General features: G+C 46.7%; 1 protein-coding gene and 1 long non-coding RNA gene across 2 annotated transcripts in view; one reads left to right on the forward strand and one right to left on the reverse strand.

Moving 5' to 3' along the window:
• The window catches only part of thsd7aa (thrombospondin, type I, domain containing 7Aa), a gene marked incomplete at both ends in the record, with an annotated part of 165,192 nt that overhangs the window by 106,220 nt on the left and 38,046 nt on the right, over nt 1-20,926 (reverse strand). The gene's annotated exons all lie outside the window — the stretch shown is intronic.
• On the forward strand, nt 1,568-2,203 carry LOC310784670. The gene is made up of 3 exons (XR_014553136.1): nt 1,568-1,620; nt 1,778-1,931; nt 2,035-2,203. It is a non-coding gene; the product is annotated as an uncharacterized lncRNA (long non-coding RNA).

Here is a 20,926-nt window from a genome sequence, read left to right on the forward strand (position 1 = left end):
CCAAATATTTCAGTAAAGCACTTGAAACACTTGAAATATTCTTGCTTGGGTGGTATCATTCTACTTGAAATGATGGTAAAATGTATTATTTTTAGTAAAATAACATGTCAAATTTTTCGGGCAGCCGGCGGCCGGGCATCTGCACCCCTTCCTATCTAGGATGCATCCCTAGTCATCTTGTTCTGGAACCGGCCCTGGGTCAGAGGTCAGTGATGAAAACCGCCCGGCTCAACAACAGTCAATTGATTGTGTAAATGAAGAAAGAGACAAAGGGCGGCGTGCTGCAGGGTAAGTAGCCATCTGGGCTGGTTGGGGGGTTTCCTCCATCTCCAGCCCTGAACCCTGGGAGGAGGCCGAGGTGTTTCTAGCCGTAGCCTTGACGGTGCTGCTAGCCACAGTGTGCGCTCTCTGCAGGTGTTCACCATTATTGATGAACATGTCACGGGATGACATGGTTATCTGCAGGCCCGTGGTGAGAGGAGATGGCTTCCCTCACACTGGCCCACATCGTCCCCCATCCACCCACCCACAGAGAAGACCCAGGAGGAATGGAGGGCACTGTGTCTGCAGGAGTGATGTGACACATCGAATCCAACAGCCTCCATCCTTAGTCCCCCCGTCCCCCCCCACAGCCATGCCAGCAGGTTTAGTCAGAAGCAAAGAAAAGGACATGATGAAGACCAGGATGAAGAGAAGAGAAAGCCAAAGAGTCTGGCTCCTCTTGGCCCACATGGTCCTGTGATGCTCTACTGTGAGCATCTATTAGTGGAGTCATCTCCTTAGTTCAATACAATCTGCTATATTCCTGGAAAGTGACCCATTTGTAAAATTCCCTGATATCGCATGACTTCCCCAGAGAAGTGATCACATTTCCTGACTGTCCCTGATCTTTCCATGATATTCCTAGAATATCACGGCCAGTGGAAACTCTATCCTATCTCAAAGTCAATCATGATTGGAAGCACTCCCTACATGTATGAACCCTATCTCAAAGTCAATCCTGATTGGAAGCACTCCCTACTAGGGATGGGTACCGAACTCGGTACTTTTACAGGCACCGACCGAAAGTGGGCGGTACTACCGAGTATCAGTTCACATGACATGAAACGGTACCTCATTTCGGTACTTTTTTTTTTTTCTATTATAATTTAAAAATGTCGGTACTTGAACGCATCTCAGTGATACAAAGACAGCGAGCGAGATAGAAATTCCGACGCAAACTTGAAGGCAACACACACGAGGGTGGGTTACGTCAGCACGTCACTGCCAAAACAAGCAGAAGAGAAGAAGATGGCCTCTCGCTTGCGGTCCAAAGTGTGGCACTGGCTACACTTCACAAAGATAGACTCAGACAACGCTCGCTGTAACATTTGCGATGCGAAGTGCAAAGCTGGCCAGGGGAACACCTCTAACTTGAGGAAACACTTGGTCAAGCATAAAATCTTTTTAAATGCGGAAGACTGTAAAGTGTTCGATAGCCTGAGGGTGGACGCTGCATCCACCAGCAGCAAAGCACCTACAGTACAGCCAGCAGCTCCTCTGCTTCGTTAGCTGAAACGGACAACGACGACGACGAAACTTCAAGTGTCGCAAGTGAGGCGTCGACTTCTTCAACATCAGGTAACGTCATTTAATTAGCTAACGTTAGCTGGATAGTTGTAGCTTATAGCTTAGCATGTTTAGTAGCGTAACTAGCGTTGCTAACGTTATTATTATCCTCAGTTCGTGTCACCGTGAGACGTGTTATTCAACGTTACACTCTTGCTTTCTTTGCTAGGCCACCGTGTGAGAGTCGCACAGGAGACACCCTTCACCCTGGCGAAGAAAGCAGCTTTACCCCGGCAGAAAGTAAATGAGTGCCACAGGGCAGTGACTGCCTTCATTGTAAAAGGCATGTTGCCCTTCGCAACGGTGGAGTCTCCATGGTTCAGGTAAATTATTTATTTATGTATAAATGGGTGATAATGTGTGTGTGTGATATTCATAGAGTAAGCTAAGTTACTAACAATAGTTATTTTTATTGTCTATATATAGGGAGATGACAGGGACCCTGAACCCAAAATACTCCCCTCCCTCCAGAGACCTTCTCACAAACACACTTATCCCAGCTTGGTATCGTGTTGAGAAGAAGAATGTGAAGGAGGAACTCAGGGCAGTTGACCATATTGCAGTGACCGCTGATGGATGGAGCAGTGTGGCACAAGACCATTACCTCACAGTCACTACCTTGCTGCGACAAGTAAACTCTTGGTTTGGGAGGGAAGAGGGAGGGAGGGAGGGATTTTATTTTGTTGGGTGCTGCTGCTAAACAAAAAAAAATCTAAATAAAGAACAATGTTGAAATTGAGAAGTTTGGACTCATTTGTTTTACAACTGTACATTTTTGTTGTTGCAAAAAAAAAAAAATTTTTTTTTTTTTTTTTACTCAAAAAAGTATTGAAAAAGGTACCGTTTTTGGTACCGTACCGAATTCCAGGTACCGGTACCGTACCGGTATCGATTCAAATGTGAACGGTACCCAACCCTACTCCCTACATGTATGATAAGGTTTCATCGTGCTTCAAACCTACAGCTCATTAATACGATCAGCCTCACACAAAAGTCAGATACTTACATTCAAACTGACTGTTAATTAGCCCGAGTTTCACAGTTTCTACAAGTGAGAATGTTTTGTTCTCAATGCTCAACACCTGCTGTTTTTCATACCAAAATCCTCTTTGTACAACACCCACGCCCGCAAAAAATAATAAAAAAAATAATAATAAATAATAATAATAATAATATATATACAGTATACATATATTTTTTTAACTTCTTTGCTCAGCAGATGGCCACAAATCAATAGTGTGAAAAAGGCCACTCTTTGAACAAAGTAAATGATGGTGTCTTTGAAGATGAGCTGCACGTGTGAGAACAGATATGTCTGATGCTGTTATACTTAATAGCTGTCAGAAAGCCGGGCCCACGATAACTGATAACAGATAACTGATAACTGCCACAGCAGGGAGAGACAAGAAGAAAAGCAGTTGTGTGTTGTTTTCCAGCAGAGCCGTCTCCTTTGTAGCTTGACAGCACACACACACACACACACACACACACACACACACACACACACACACACACACACACACACACACACACACACACACACACACACACACACACACACACACACAAAAAGAGATCTGTGTGACATGATTTCACCACCAATATTGGGATTACTCTTTTAGATCCCTCCCACCTCACCCTCCAAATCTCCCACCTGTTCTCCCCCCCCCTCCCCTCTCCCTCCCTCCCCCTCTCCCATGGTGCCAAAGATTGGCGCTGGCATTTAGCAGGAAAATTGAAAGCCGTGTGAGACGTAAATCCCACCAGTGTCTCTGGATGGGAACCAGTGTGAGGTGTTCATCCCACCAGTGTCTTTGGATGGGAACCAGTGTGAGGCGTACATCCCACCAGTGTCTTTGGATGGGAACCAGTGTGAGGCGTACATCCCACCAGTGTCTTTGGATGGGAACCAGTGTGAGGTGTTCATCCCACCAGTGTCTTTGGATGGGAACCAGTGTGAGGTGTTCATCCCACCAGTGTCTTTGGATGGGAACCAGTGTGAGGTGTTCATCCCACCAGTGTCTTTGGATGGGAACCAGTGTGAGGCGTACATCCCACCAGTGTCTTTGGATGGGAACCAGTGTGTGGTGTTCATCCCACCAGTGTCTTTGGATGGGAACCAGTGTGAGGTGTTCATCCCACCAGTGTCTTTGGATGGGAACCAGTGTGAGGTGTGCATCCCACCAGTGTCTTTGGATGGGAACCAGTGTGAGGCGTTCATCCCACCAGTGTCTTTGGATGGGAACCAGTGTGAGGTGTGCATCCCACCAGTGTCTTTGGATGGGAACCAGTGTGAGGTGTTCATCCCACCAGTGTCTCTGGATGGGAACCAGTGTGAGGTGTGCATCCCACCAGTGTCTCTGGATGGGAACCAGTGTGAGGTGTGCATCCCACCAGTGTCTTTGGATGGGAAGGCGAGGGAAATGACAGCAGCAGCAGGCGATCAATCTGTATTCATGCGTTGAACACACGTCTGCGATAAAGACGGAGGGAAAAGGTCAGAGATTTACCATTAACTCCTGGATGCCCTCACGCAGAGACAATATTTCCATATCACAGGGAAATAAACGGATTCTATTTGAGCCGTAAAGCTGCCGCAAAAATAAATAGGCACAAGAGAATCAGACAGCTTCTTTCTTTCAGCATGTTGTGCTCTTTTCTGTGAGCAGCAGCTGTCAGTCAAGACTCAACAGCAGATAAAGTAGGTTGACAATAACATACATGGACAACACCATCCTTTACCCGCTAGCCTAGTTTTGGTCGAGGCATTTAACAAACCTCAGTTACTGCAGAGTAACACAGGTGAGCTCATTAAAGGAAGGCTTTCCCGTGGGGAATATAATATAAGATATATTAAATCTCATGCCCCTAAGGAGTTTGAATCCGTTGAAATTTTTGAAATTGGTTGTTCAGAGCCTGGGCAATCAACCAAAATCCACTCTGTGGGGGGGAGGGGCGGGTGCGGGGAGCCGAAATCCTACAGTTCCCACAATGCACTGGGCTCGCGTGGCCTTCGATTCCACGCCCACCCCTCAGGCATTTGGCTGATATCAAACTCCAGTAGGTGGCGGTAATGCACATATACCGTATGCTTGCCAACCGCCATAAAACTCAAAGAAGAAGAAGAAGAAGAAGAAGAAGGCTTCGACATAAAAACATTAGTAGAACAAATTGCACCAAATTTAAACGGTAGTATATATGTCGGGAGATGTCTTCATAAAAAAGAAATCATGCATTTTAAGGCATTTTCCTCTGAGTTATGAGCATCTGATGTTGTAACTATTTCATGTAAAAAAAAATCAAAAATCTAAATCAATGCTCAGCGTTGATTTCGTAACTTGAACGCACCTTCTACTAGATGTAAAATTTGACGAGCTTTCCAATGCCGCCAGTCCCGTGTCTCTACAGTAGGTGCTTCCGTTCCCGAGATATGGTTCTTTGCAAGGAGCTATGGGAAGCTAACATTAGCTAGCCTAGGCTATGCGGTGAAAAAAGATGGCTGCCTTTTGTTTTTCTTCAGGACCTGTGAAGGGGCGTGGAGGACCTCTAGAGGCGGAACCATGGCGGCACACCCCCACAACACTTGTAGTTCACTGGTGCTCATCTTCCGCAAGGCGGACTTGGCCTCTCTGACATAAAACGCGTCAGCGAGGCCAAAAAATATGTGAGAGATGGTTGATTGCTCAGGCTGTGAACAACCAATTTCAAAAATTTCAACGGATTCGAAAACCTTAGGGGCGTGAGATTTAATATATATTCATATTCCCCACGGGAAAGCCGTCCTTTAAGTTACTGCAGAGTAAAACAGGTGAGCTCATTCAGTTACTGTAGAGCAGTGGTGCCCAATTTGGGGCGCTCTGTTTGTTTTGGCCCGCCACGGATTTTGAAAAAAAATAATAATAATCTCCCCAATTTTTTTTATCCAGAATGCAACTCGGGCAAGTTATCAGATATCTGCACTGATTGCAAAGGGTGGACGAACTTTTTCATGTGGTGACTTTGTGAAACAGTGTCTGAATGTGGCTGCGGATACTGTGTTCACTCCTGAGATTGCATCCCTGCAAATTGTCATGGCAAATTGTTTACAAAAGATGGACAATAAAGCTGATTTTCAAAGTACCTTGAGGATTTTTCAAGTTGTGAATTAAGTCAAATTTCTCTCTTGATTACAAAGGTGGAAAATACAACTGTTTTTAACTGGGTGTTTACTGATTAAATGTTTAAGCTCCCCACAAATGCAGATGTTTTTTTTTTATATATATAACCAATTGCAAATTATTACAATTACCAAACAGATAAAAAGTAGATTATTATATTGAAATGTTATTTTTGATTTAGAATGTCAATTTTCTATAAAACACAATACATTTTAATGTAATTCCACAATGTTTATTTTTGGCCCTCGGCCCTCCACCCAGATTGAGTTTTGGCCCTTCATGGGAAAGAATTTGGGCACCCCTGCTGTAGAGTAACACAGGTGAGCTCATTCAGTTACTGTAGAGTAACACAGGTGAGCTCTTTCAGTTACTGTAGTGTAACACAGGTGAGCTCTTTCAGTTACTGCAGAGTAACACAGGTGAGCTCATTCAGTTACTGTAGAGTAACACAGGTGAGCTCTTTCAGTTACTGTAGAGTAACACAGGTGAGCTCTTTCAGTTACTGTAGAGTAACACAGGTGAGCTCTTTCAGTTACTGTAGAGTAACACAGGTGAGCTCTTTCAGTTACTGTAGAGTAACACAGGTGAGCTCAGTTACTGTAGAGTAACACAGGTGAGCTCTTTCAGTTACTGTAGAGTAACACAGGTGAGCTCAGTTACTGCAGAGTAACACAGGTGAGCTCATTCTTTTATGACGAGAAGCCTGGTTAAGATACCTGCTTACTTCCTGTGGCATGGGCACATCTTACTTCTTCATATCCGTGAAGGAGATGTAACCTTACCGTATAGCAGTGCTACTCAACCTGGCCCGACTCAGGAGCCACACTGACAAAAACAAAAGCGTTGAAAGAGCCACAATCCAAAAAAAATCCCTTTCCTCCCATTCTTTTATTAAAATGTTATTTATTTATTTATTTATTAGAGCCACAACTACCCATAAAGGAGGCGCATGTGGCTGCCCTATACAGTATGTGTGTCTGCTGTCTGCTCTCAACACTAGTATTATTATATTATTATAGAGGCCATCTTAAGGACTCCATGCTGTCCTGATGCCAGACTTCACTAACCTAACGCCCCTAAATGCTTTTAGCCAGCCTGTGTAGTGCTGTCAGCCTGTGTGAATGAGGGCTCGGAGTGAGCCCTTTCTGCCCCCTTACCGTAAGGGAGCAGCTGTGGCCACTTACGGAAAGGGAATTGCCCACAATGCATAGCGTTGTGACGTATAAAACGGGGTTACCGGGGAATTCCGCAAATATCTGTAAGAAAAAAATAAAAGAACATACCCGCGAAACGAACGCGGTGTTTAGCCGCGTATACGGGCTGCGCTGGAATGCCTAAATTGACAATGAAACATTACATTTATTCTAATCTGATTTCAGATTAGACAAAATATTATATCAGAGGAATGCAAGTAGTTATATTACACAATCCTAGTATGATCATCGATCATTTCAATTACAATTGCAATCCACAACTTTTTTGATGAATGAGAAATTGTTTTACCGAATCTTACAGTATTGACATTGTGTATAATGCTGAGGAAGGCTTACGCCGAAACGTTCATTGTCACTGCTTGAAGGTAATAAAACAACCCAAAAGGATTTATTTTGAGTGCTGGTTTTTTGTCCCTCTGTATAATGTTGGGTGACATGTCATTATTAAGCTTATTTTAATTATAATTACACAGTTATCAATTGCAGATTTTGCAGTAGGCTACATTTATTATTTTTAAATGACCTGTTGTCCACTCTGTAGAGCCAGAGCCTGGATGAGAACAGACTCATCAGGGAGTCTATCCCTCAAACACTTTAGTTGTCTTGACAATAAACAATATATAGCAAGCCCCAAACCTGCCAGAGTCAACATCATCTTGTCATGTGCAAAGGGCTCTGCTGTCCCAATCCTCTTATTTATCCAATGTGGATCCCTTCCACACTTGACTGATGACTCAACCGCTTTCAGATGGCGGCCATTATAGGGAGTGAGGGTACAGGGCTTGAGTCTTTAGGGGGCGGATTGGAATTGAGCCACTATCTCCCTCACTGACTATCTCTGCTGGCCCCTCCCTCTCTGTCAGACTCACTATCTCCCTCACTGACTATCTCTGCTGGCCCCTCCCTCTCTGTCAGACTCACTATCTCCCTCACTGACTATCTCTGCTGGCCTCTCCCTCTCTGTCAGACTCACTATCTCCCTCACTGACTATCTCTGCTGGCCCCTCCCTCTCTGTCAGACTCACTATCTCCCTCACTGACTATCTCTGCTGGCCCCTCCCTCTCTGTCAGACTCACTATCTCCCTCACTGACTATCTCTGCTGGCCTCTCCCTCTCTGTCAGACACTATCTCCCTCACTGACTATCTCTGCTGGCCTCTCCCTCTCTGTCAGACTCACTATCTCCCTCACTGACTATCTCTGCTGGCCCCTCCCTCTCTGTCAGACTCACTATCTCCCTCACTGACTATCTCTGCTGGCCCCTCCCTCTCTGTCAGACTCACTATCTCCCTCACTGACTATCTCTGCTGGCCTCTCCCTCTCTGTCAGACACTATCTCCCTCACTGACTATCTCTGCTGGCCTCTCCCTCTCTGTCAGACACTATCTCCCTCACTGACTATCTCTGCTGGCCTCTCCCTCTCTGTCAGACTCACTATCTCCCTCACTGACTATCTCTGCTGGCCTCTCCCTCTCTGTCAGACACTATCTCCCTCACTGACTATCTCTGCTGGCCTCTCCCTCTCTGTCAGACTCACTATCTCCCTCACTGACTATCTCTGCTGGCCCCTCCCTCTCTGTCAGACTCACTATCTCCCTCACTGACTATCTCTGCTGGCCCCTCCCTCTCTGTCAGACTCACTATCTCCCTCACTGACTATCTCTGCTGGCCTCTCCCTCTCTGTCAGACTCACTATCTCCCTCACTGACTATCTCTGCTGGCCTCTCCCTCTCTGTCAGACACTATCTCCCTCACTGACTATCTCTGCTGGCCTCTCCCTCTCTGTCAGACACTATCTCCCTCACTGACTATCTCTGCTGGCCCCTCCCTCTCTGTCAGACTCACTATCTCCCTCACTGACTATCTCTGCTGGCCCCTCCCTCTCTGTCAGACACTATCTCCCTCACTGACTATCTCTGCTGGCCCCTCCCTCTCTGTCAGACACTATCTCCCTCACTGACTATCTCTGCTGGCCTCTCCCTCTCTGTCAGACTCACTATCTCCCTCACTGACTATCTCTGCTGGCCCCTCCCTCTCTGTCAGACTCACTATCTCCCTCACTGACTATCTCTGCTGGCCTCTCCCTCTCTGTCAGACACTATCTCCCTCACTGACTATCTCTGCTGGCCTCTCCCTCTCTGTCAGACACTATCTCCCTCACTGACTATCTCTGCTGGCCTCTCCCTCTCTGTCAGACTCACTATCTCCCTCACTGACTATCTCTGCTGGCCCCTCCCTCTCTGTCAGACTCACTATCTCCCTCACTGACTATCTCTGCTGGCCCCTCCCTCTCTGTCAGACACTATCTCCCTCACTGACTATCTCTGCTGGCCCCTCCCTCTCTGTCAGACACTATCTCCCTCACTGACTATCTCTGCTGGCCTCTCCCTCTCTGTCAGACTCACTATCTCCCTCACTGACTATCTCTGCTGGCCCCTCCCTCTCTGTCAGACTCACTATCTCCCTCACTGACTATCTCTGCTGGCCTCTCCCTCTCTGTCAGACACTATCTCCCTCACTGACTATCTCTGCTGGCCTCTCCCTCTCTGTCAGACACTATCTCCCTCACTGACTATCTCTGCTGGCCTCTCCCTCTCTGTCAGACTCACTATCTCCCTCACTGACTATCTCTGCTGGCCCCTCCCTCTCTGTCAGACACTATCTCCCTCACTGACTATCTCTGCTGGCCCCTCCCTCTCTGTCAGACTCACTATCTCCCTCACTGACTATCTCTGCTGGCCCCTCCCTCTCTGTCAGACACTATCTCTCTCACTGACTATCTCTGCTGGCCTCTCCCTCTCTGTCAGACTCACTATCTCCCTCACTGACTATCTCTGCTGGCCCCTCCCTCTCTGTCAGACTCACTATCTCCCTCACTGACTATCTCTGCTGGCCCCTCCCTCTCTGTCAGACTCACTATCTCTCTCACTAACTATCTCTGCTGGCCCCTCCCTCTCTGTCAGACTCACTATCTCTCTCACTGACTATCTCTGCTGGCCCCTCCCTCTCTGTCAGACTCACTATCTCTCTCACTGACTATCTCTGCTGGCCCCTCCCTCTCTGTCAGACTCACTATCTCCCTCACTGACTATCTCTGCTGGCCCCTCCCTCTCTGTCAGACTCACTATCTCCCTCACTGACTATCTCTGCTGGCCTCTCCCTCTCTGTCAGACTCACTATCTCCCTCACTGACTATCTCTGCTGGCCTCTCCCTCTCTCTGTTCTGCTTTTGGTTGATTTCATCATAAAGAGGGAGTCACTTGTCCATCACACACGAGATCTTAGATGAGTCGACTGATCCGATCGTGATGAAACTTGGGGTAATGCTGCTGCATCTCCAGCTGGCCCAAGGGGGGCGCTACATGCTTTCTTCATCTGTATGTCCAACACGTCCTTCTACTGAAACCACAGAATGTATACATCGATTTCCAATGACTCCTAAAACAGCATATGAGCCAAACGGAGCGTCTCATATGCAGTTATGCACGCAACATATTCAGAGGGGAGGACGACCCCGTTATGTTTACGCAACTGAAACAACTCATGGTTTGGGTTCAGGTTAAACAGCGGAACATGTCGGCAGGCCAACTGGGTCTCTGGTGACGAGGAAGTTACCTTCACTGTGGCTGACTAAAACAATGTCATTTGTGTTGTCATTGTCGCTGCTCTGTTCTGTACCTGTTTTTTGTGGGCAGGGAGCTCCCAGAACAGAGCTGCCATACCACCAAATATCTACTCCAAATGGCAAAACTAAAGTGGCCCTGACTGAACTGAATTCCAGCATAGAAAAGCGAAGGGGTGCTACAATATCATTTTGTTTGTTCGTCATTACTCACAATATCTCACACCATCAATCAGGTTTTGACTAAACTTGGGAAAATGCCATGGTGCATCTAACCAAAGCACGCATCCATCTATCTATCTATCTATCTATCTATCTATCTATCTATCTATCTATCTATCTATCTATCTATCTATCTATCTATCTATCTATCTATTTATCTATCTATCTTGTAGCGGCAATTTTATCAAGTAAACCTTGTGAGCCACATGGTTGCATGACTAGTTTGTCTGTGGTTTTGACGCATCTCTTATCCCTTGCATTTCACTGTATCCACTTGAAGTTATAGAGGTTACTCACAGATCCACACGGAGTCAGAAAAATAACTTTAACCGTTTACTGGTTTCTCCAAGCAGGTGTGAACAATCCTTTCTTTTACAGTGAAAATGCACAGGTCCAAAGCAAACAACTTTCTGTAGAAATAATCCAAATGAGTGTCCAAGAAAACAATATTTCACAGAACAGTAGTCCAAAAGTATTCCAAGTTAAATGATGATGGTCAAAAAACTGTATCGAGCCAAACTTGTGCAGCAACCTCCTTCTTTCACCAACTACTGACAAATGAGATTGATTAGCTGATTCCCACTTGTGCCACTAGGCGGCGTACTTCGGCAATAAACATTGCAATACACTCAGTAAGCTACGCATCAGAACAAACAACAGAAATATACAATAAATCACCAATTATCATGTGTTGACAAAACAAATACGTCATGGCGATTTTGGCTCTTACATATCTATCTATCTATCTATCTATCTAAAAGGGAGATAGAGCTCTGTCTGTTTGTTTGAGGGCAGGCGAGGCTACGCAGCAGCCGAGCTGCGGGCAAGGCCTCGCAGCGGGCGAGCTGCGTACACGAGCTGCAGGGCAGGCGAGCATACGCAGGCATCTTGCATAGCGCGCGAGATGCCTATAGTTTCTCAAATTAAAATGACTGGTACAAAGAGGACGCTACAATTACAGGTCAAAACAAGCTACCATTTTGTTACTAATTGACTGATTCGTGGAAGACAACATATTTGGAGTCGCGTGTTCACTATCCGCTAACTAGTGTCTTTGTCTGTTTGTTTCTCTCAGGTTAGCTTTAGTCTTTGATGTGCAGCCTGCATGATCAAAAGAACTGCGAGGGAAATGACAGAACGGCAGCGTGTGCTGTTCCAGCTTCACCAAAGTCCTCCCACCAGACCAAACACCTCCCACAAGGGAGCAGGGAAATAGATCTGTCTGTACATGATTGCATGGTATCATTCTCCACACCCAACTGCACCAATGAGTTGATTTGGCCGAGCGCATCTCAGACCGCTCATGGGGGATTCTTTGTAAAGCATTCCAATATACAGATATACAGTACTGTATATCAATATAAAACAAAATGAATGAATGCTGATCCAAACTGACAATAGGAGGTATTTGGACAAGGTGCAGTTGACATCCTAAGCAGAACACGGGGGGAATAATAACGCTGTCTGGTTTATTAGATAAAGGCATGGGGTACCAGAGGCACAAACAAACGTTCATACATCTTTCATAAGGCTCGTCAGAATAGCAAGCTATGCCTTTAGGTGCATTTACACGGCTCGTTTAGGGTGCCGTGCGTGATGCTACATGCAGACGAGCTTCAACACCAACACACAGCAGAGCAGTGTGTTTGACATGTTTGGCACAGCTACAGAGATGGAGAAGCTAACCATAATTATGTTTTGTTATCCTGGGTCAGAATGGCAAGAAAGACATTTTTTAAGAAGAGCAGCAAACTAGTCAATTTCATCCCCATAGGTTTAGATCAATATGAGTTCTCGAAGGTCGATATCAATTGTTTTTGGATTGACACTGCTGATACCTGATATTTTGTGCTGACATTCAATATCTTAATTGTATGGTTTATTTCCATTTCCATTATTATTTCATTTAAACATGATGAAATATAAATGGGTGTACGGGGAGGGTAATTCTCTGCCTACCAACACGAGGGTCGCAGGTTTGCGCCCTCGTGTTACCTCCAGCTTGGTCGCTGGCAACTGCGCATGTGTCGGAGGAAGCATGGTGCTAGTCTACAGCTCTCCCCAGATCGGCAGAGGGGGAGGAAAATGGGGGGGGGATCAGAAAAAAAAACGTTGTTGTTGTTATATTTTGTATCAAATAATGTATTTATTTAGTAGGTAGCCAAGTAATAAGCTGACACAACTGACCCTGCCTGCTGACAACTCTGTTAAAACCCACACCCCCAGGCTCAAACCAGCCAGCCCCCCACACCCAGCCTCAAACCAGCCCGCCTCCTACACCCCCAGCCTCAAACCAGCCCGCCTCCTACACCCCCAGCCTCAAACCAGCCTGCCTCCTACACCCCCAGGCTCAAACCAGCCCGCCTCCTACACCCCCAGGCTCAAACCAGCCCGCCTCCTACACCCCCAGGCTCAAACCAGCCCACCTCCTACACCCCCAGCCTCAAACCAGCCCGCCTCCTACACCCCCAGGCTCAAACCAGCCCGCCTCCTACACCCCCAGGCTCAAACCAGCCCGCCTCCTACACCCCCAGCCTCAAACCAGCCCGCCTCCTACACCCCCAGGCTCAAACCAGCCCGCCTCCTACACCCCCAGGCTCAAACCAGCCCGCCTCCTACACCCCCAGCCTCAAACCAGCCCGCCTCCTACTAGGGATGCAACGGTATGAGTTTTTGACGGTATGATAACCTTGGACAAAAATACCACGGTTTCACGGTATCGCGGTATTGCGGACCTTTACGTGTAAAAAATGCCAATGAACAAAATTTGTTTTATTTTTAACAGTTTGCTGAATTGTGGACTGAGAAAAAATGTTAATGTAACCTCCAACTGTAATGACAGTTAACTGGCAAGTATGTGTTAATATAGTTTGTTATTATACTATGTTAATATAGTACTGTTCTTACTTATGAATGTAAACGATTTAATCGAATTAATTTGATGTGAAACTAAAACATCATAATAATATCAAATACACGCTTCTCTTTTGTAATGGGTGAACACTGGACACAATTATTGTTTCCTCACACACACACACACACACACACACACACACACACACACACAGCCTCTGTCCCTGTTTCTGTCTCTCTCTCTCTCTCTCACTCACACACACAAAGTTTGTGCATACTTTTCCACTGACAGGTTGGAGGAGTCTTTCGTCATTATCTAATGTTACTTCTCTTCAGTGCAATACGTTTTGATAACGACCGCTGTACAGCGAAGTTCGCTCAGTCAACTAACGTTAACGTTAGTTAGTGGAGAAAGATAGCTGGTGTTAGCTAGCTAATTAGCCATGTTAGCTGCCTCAGTAGGTAACGTTAGCATAGAGAGAGCATTTATCTGACGTTTGTTAGCTACTCCTCAAACCTGCGGGTGGAAATAGTTTATGTTCAATGCGATGTATGTTGAAGCAAGACAACGTTTTAATGTAGCTTGAATTTGACAAATAACGACGGGTCGTGCTCACGCAGATCTAAGCCCTGGCCATCCTAGGCTCAACGCGTGAGTCTCGCGTTAAGGCTATGGCCATCTGTGATTTTACAATAGCCGAAATATTCCCATACAGCCGACGTCGTCTTTTTAGATGGGGGGAAAGTTCAGGGGGGTCCTTCCTTGCGTTCTCCTGCTTTATCACACACACGGTTGTAGTCAAGGACAGCTCCTCACTACTGTGCGTCTAGGTAGGCATGCAGCAAGGGGGAGGGGCCGCGTAAGCTGCACTCTGCAAGCAACCGGCACGTTGTTTTGGGGAAACAGCTGATACCGTGGAGAAGGTATGACGGCAAATCTTAGTGGTTTTGATACCGTGACTTTTTCAAACCGGGGTATACCTTCAAACCGGAAACCGCTGCATCCCTACCTCCTACACCCCCAGCCTCAAACCAGCCCGCCTCCTACACCCCCAGGCTCAAACCAGCCCGCCTCCTACACCCCCAGGCTCAAACCAGCCCGCCTCCTACACCCCCAGGCTCAAACCAGCCCGCCTCCTACAACCCCAGGCTCAAACCAGCCCGCCTCCTACACCCCCAGGCTCAAACCAGCCCGCCTCCTACACCCCCAGCCTCAAACCAGCCCGCCTCCTACACCCCCAGGCTCAAACCAGCCCGCCTCCTACACCCCCAGGCTCAAACCAGCCCGCCTCCTACACCCCCAGCCTCAAACCAGCCCGCCTCCTACACCCCCAGCCTCAAACCAGCCCGCCTGCCTTCCCAGATGTGAAGAATTTAGTTATTTTGCCTTCGCTGAGTGTCCACTGTGCGACCGGTGAGTGTTTTTCCCTCATCACAATGTGAACAGAACACAGGCGCCCGTGACGACGTGACCCAGAGACACAACAAACAGCACAGAGCCCTGTTAGGTGGGGAAAGGTATCTGAGCTGTCTCCTCCGCAAAATTAAATGAACCTTCATTTCTTACCTGCCACTCGGAGCGGCAACCGCTGGGACAGAAATAAACGAGGTGGAGAGAAACGCGTGGGAATACGGTGGAATATTAATGAGTGAATCTAAGAGCATGCTGAGGCAGACGCAGGAGCCTGTAACAGAGTTCTGCCACACCTTGATGTTTGTGTTAAACCTGCATTCTATCGAATGGCCTGCAGGGGCGACTCCACTGGGAAAATGACCCTCCTCACTTGATTGATGACCTCAGTCAACACTTTCCTAAAGAGTTGATGGCCTCAATCACTAGTTTCAAGTCTTCTTCAATACAGCCTGATGTTCATTTAGTCAATTATGTTCCCATGTAGAGTCAAATAGATAATAGAGCAGCGTGATTGACAGGTCACCTGCCCAGTGATTGCGCAGCTCGCGCTCATGGACCAATAGCAGGCTGGCTCCAAACCAAGATGGCGACGGTCAAAATGGCAAACTCGAGGTTTCAAAACCAGAGTCCACAAACCATTTGGTGGCTATGTCCAGATTTTTATATGGTCTATGGGAAATATACTCACTGAAGATGAATGTGTGTGTGTGTGTGTGTGTGTGTGTGTGTGTGTGTGTGTGTGTGTGTGTATGTGTGTGTGTGTGTGTGTGTGTGTGTGTGCGTGTGTGTGTGTGTGTGTGTGTGTGTGTGCCTGTGCGAGTGCGTGTGCGTGTGCGTGTGCGTGTGTGTGTGTGTGTGCGTGTGCGTGTGTGTGTGTGCGTGTGTGTGTGTGTGTGCGTGTGTGTGTGTGTTGTGAGAACATGATGTAGAGATAGATAGATACAGAGCGAGAGAGAAGAAGAATAAACTGATAGAATAGGAAGCAGGTATCTGGGAAAGGCTGGTGGACTGAAAAAAACACACTGATACAGCAGCTACCATGATGCAGTGTCCACTCTGGTTTCATCTAAGTGCCCACATTACACACAAGGAGAATGGAGATGGAGAAACCACTTGTCCAGATCTGATTATGGAGCCAGTTAAATGTGTCAACAGTGGCTTCAAACCCTGCCCTTCTCATCCTGCTCCATCTGCTCTGCTCTTCCTGCTCTGTTATACCTGCTAAATCTGTATCTGTACCCCTGACTCATATTAATATCAGGTTTCATATTAGTATCAGGGTTCATATTAGTATCAGGGTTCATATTAGTATCAGGGTTCAACCCATTTCTGAAGGTCAATATTCTCACTATTTTATATATCAAAGCCCATCAGCCCCTCTGGATCATCAGAACTGTCCTGTAGAGAGGAAGCTCAGAGTGGAGGCAGCCAGCAGCATTGTGGAATAGGACTTATGGGGAACAAAGAACATGGGGGGAGTGTGTGTGTGTGTGTGTGTGTGTGTGTGTGTGAGAGAGAGAGAGACGTGTCTGTGTGTGTGTGTGTGTGTGTGTGTGTGTGTGTGTGTGTGTGTGAGAGAGAGAGAGAAAGCGGGGGGGGGGGGGGGGGGGGGGGGGTGCTTAAATGTCACTATAGGACTGAGGTGAGACAGACAAAGGAGAGGAGGAGGGGTGGCTGGGTGGGGGTGTATGAATTTAATAGACCACAGGTGTGGCACATTCCTTTCATCCTCAGCATGAAATGTAATATGTTGAATACACACACACACACACACACACACACACACACACACACACACACACACACACACACACACACACACACATGCACACAAATAGTTTTTTTGCATAATGATGTTTAGCTATTTTGTAATTAAGATATTGAAATTAGGTCATATTAAAAAGTGCAAATCAGAACACTTCTGGCTGGTAATTTATAGAGAGATTTGTTGCACTGTGTATTTTTGATGCCTTACAAAATAAAAATAAATGTAGTATAGCAAAAACCTACCACATTTGGTATCCATATGAAAGGTACAACCTAAGGAATATGTTCTTGAGAAAAAGGCAAATTAAGTAAGCTATATAAAAAAATTATAAACTCTTTTATTTATCTCTTTTTCATGTTATGAATGTATAGCAGTTATCAAATCAAACGATTACAATGTCTCTCACTTGAGCAAACTAACCAAAATGTTCACCTTCAGAGAGCGATAGAAACCATTTTAACCCATTGATACCTGATGCAGCATTTGCGTGTGTATATCCCTCATTTGTGTGCGTATCCCTTTAAGACCGCGAACCGCGTTAACGCGGTTCGCGGTCTTAAAGGGATACGCACACAAATGCTGCATCAGGTATCAATGGGTTAAGGAATCAATATATTATTATTGTATGAAAAATGAGACCCTCTCTCCAGCAGCCAGAGAGCAGAGAACTCAGACAGTGAGTCTGTGATGTGGAGCTGAAAAAACACATCCTAGCTAAATATAAATATAGGGCTCAGGTTTGACCTCTCACAGGATCTGATTCAACATTCAATCTAATAGAGCTATTTCCTCCAGATATGAGTCCATTAAAGAGAGGAGAACATAGCAGCATGCGGATGCATTTATCTCCACCAGCCCTTCGGCAAGAATAATAGACTGTTGACTCTGGGGATATCACAGACTCTGTCACAGTAACGTGCAAACACACCAGATGGAATCTAGCCAAAATGTGTTTGGATAACGGAAACCCAGGAAGACGTGATCCGCAAAGACGTCTTAATAATACGTCTGGTTAGATCAGACCTGGGCCATGTTGACTGTCATGAGATGGTCTTCATTGTCCTTCATTTACAGGAGGGGGACAATCTGCCTCTCAGGGTTGCTTTGGTAAAGTATTGCTGAGGTATAACGTAGAAATAGAACATCAGGTTGACATCAACCAGACTGCACCTTGGACAGCAGGAGACAGACTGCACCTTGGACAGCAGGAGACAGACTGCACCTTGGACAGCAGGAGACAGCAGCAGTGGCAGATGAACAATAAAGCATATCTAGATCAGATGTGAATGAAGTTTAGAGCTAAAATGAAGATAAATCAACGAGATTAAACCTCGCCTCCAGAGGCAACCCATCACCAGAAGAAAATGTCAGCATTTCTGCAATCCACAGATACATACAATCTGGAACGAATTGCGATATTTTCGTTACAACTTTCAAAATAAAAGTACCATTGCAATGTTGTTGTTGTTTTTTGTGATCCGAAATGAGGGATGCACTGATCCACATTCTTTCAGTTCTGATCCGATTTCCGATACCTGAATTTGGATATCTGCTCATACCGATATTATTCCAATACCAGAGCTATTTTTTCTTGAATAAACATGAATGATCTCATAACTATGGCTGTGATGACAACCACATCACCGCATTTCTTAGGCTACTTTATTATAAAAAATATTACAGGCACAGGACAAGGTGACGGTCACAAAAAGCAACATGAAACTCCTCCTGAGAATAAGTGAATATTCATGAGAGCTCCGCCTCCTGCTGGCGGCGCTGTGAGGTCAACACCAGGTCAGCCTGGCGTGGTTACCACAGGAGGGGGACTCCCTGGGCGGAGACACTAGCAGAGCCTGCACTCTCCAGCCCTGTGACATTACATCAAGCACTGCTGCTGCTCATGCATGAAGGAATGAGAAAGGGTGTGAAAATATTCCCATGACTTTTCCGTGTCTTAATAAAAATGTCCTTCCCTCCTGGTTTGTTAATGGTGTTTTTCAGTCTGGGTTCCCCTCCAGTGGGGCTGAAAACCACCATATGAAATGACGATATGAAACCAATTGGAAATCTTCTGTATTCCTGATTCCCTGATCTTCCCTGGCCGTCCCCAGAGAACGCATCATTCCTCCTGACTGTGCGGATACATCGCTCTAACTCGCATGATATTCCAGGAATTCCACGCCCAGTGGGAATCATGACGATTGGCGCTCCAGGCCTCCTGAGAGAGAGGTGGCGCTGTGCTTTAACTCTGTTTGAACTGGGTGATTAGTGAAAGCATGAAGAGGGGAACGCTGAGAGGCCGTGAAGTATGAATATTTCATTGTTTATGTTTGACAAGCTCTCAGTTATCGCCTAACAAGAGGGGCGGCCATTTCCCCCCCTTTCCATTGTGCTTAAGTGGAGCAGCACCTGGGGGTGTTGTTGTTCTATGAAGAAGCTGATTTGGAAAAGCTCTTTCCTCGTGTAAACACCATACACTTAAGCTATGCACTTCTCTTTGTCACAGCTACGCTGCACAGCACGTTATTTCACTCATTCTCATGGTTCAAATAAGACTGATAGAGGATGTTGGTTTGCTGATAAATCAGGCTGATATTAACTTTTGATTCAACATCAGATATGTTTGGGGCGTCTGGCTAGTGCAGTGGTGCAGCGGCAGATTCCATGCCCTACAACATGAAGGTCGCAGGTTCGAGCCCCTGTGTTGTCGAGCATCCATGTGGGCACAATTGGCCGTGCCTGTGGGTGGGAAGCCGGATTAGGGGTATCTGTCCTGGCCGCTGCACTAGTGCCTCCTCTGGTAGGTCGGGGCTCCTGTTTGAGGGGAGGGGAACTGGGGGGGGGTAGCGTGATAATTCCACGCGCTGCGTTCTGCCGGTGAAACACATGCACATGGATGGGAGGAAGCATGTGCTAGTCTATAACTCTCCTCAGATCAGAAAAGGGGGTGGAGCAACGACCGGGACAGCAGAGGGAATTGGCCAAGTACAATTGGTGCGAAAACGGATGGGAAAATCTGAAGGGAAAAAAAACCTTCAGATAGGGCCAGGGCCAGGGCCAGGGCCAGGGCCAGGGCCAGGGCCAGGGCCAGGGCCAGGGCCAGGGCCAGGGCCGAGCGCCTCTGATAGGATAGATATGATACTTATTGTTAAATTGATCAATACTACACTGGTTGTCCAGGGGAAGAGCTTGGGTGGTTTATGGGGGGAGACACTATTGGGAGGTAAGAGTATCATCCTTTAAAGAATCCATATGGGTCAGCAGAGAGACGGAGGGCTTCCAGCTATCAGGGCCAGTGTGTCAGTGAGCACAGACAAACGCACTGGCCGGAGAAATCAATGATGCTCTTCTACCACTGAGGCTTATCAAGCGTCTGATCAGCCACGCACCACTGCCTGTTTGTCCTGTCCACCACTAGAGATGCCCATTACTCTCCTCTTGAACCAAGAGTGCTTTAAGTGGCGGCAATATCCATGTAAACAAAGCCATTTTGTTTTAGTACGTGTGCAGCAGTCCGCAAAACACAAACTGTACCTGCAGCAGTTCATTCCGATGTGTGCTGCCGGTATTTCAGCTCATAGAAACAAACACAGCAGCACTACTTGATAGCAACCCTGAGCGGAGTGAACAGCACTGTTTCAACGTCTCTCTGCGTGCTGGTAGTGCAGACGTCCTCCTCTAAATGTGTCTCATGTTCCAGTCAGTGACTAGCAGTGTCTCTCTGCATGCTGGTAGTGCAGACGTCCTCCTCTAAATGTGTCTTATGTTCCAGTCAGTGACTAGCAGCGTCTCTCTGCATGCTGGTAGTGCAGACGTCCTCCTCTAAATGTGTCTCATGTTCCAGTCAGTGACTAGCAGCGTCTCTCTGCATGCTGGTAGTGCAGACGTCCTCTAAATGTGTCTTATGTTCCAGTCAGTGACTAGCAGTGTCTCTCTGCATGCTGGTAGTGCAGACGTCCTCTAAATGTGTCTTATGTTCCAGTCAGTGACTAGCAGCGTCTCTCTGCATGCTGGTAGTGCAGACGTCCTCTAAATGTGTCTTATGTTCCAGTCAGTGACTGGCAGCGT

Source organism: Poromitra crassiceps (assembly GCF_964638095.1).
Source record: "Poromitra crassiceps genome assembly, chromosome: 11".
Taxonomy (NCBI): domain Eukaryota; kingdom Metazoa; phylum Chordata; class Actinopteri; order Beryciformes; family Melamphaidae; genus Poromitra; species Poromitra crassiceps.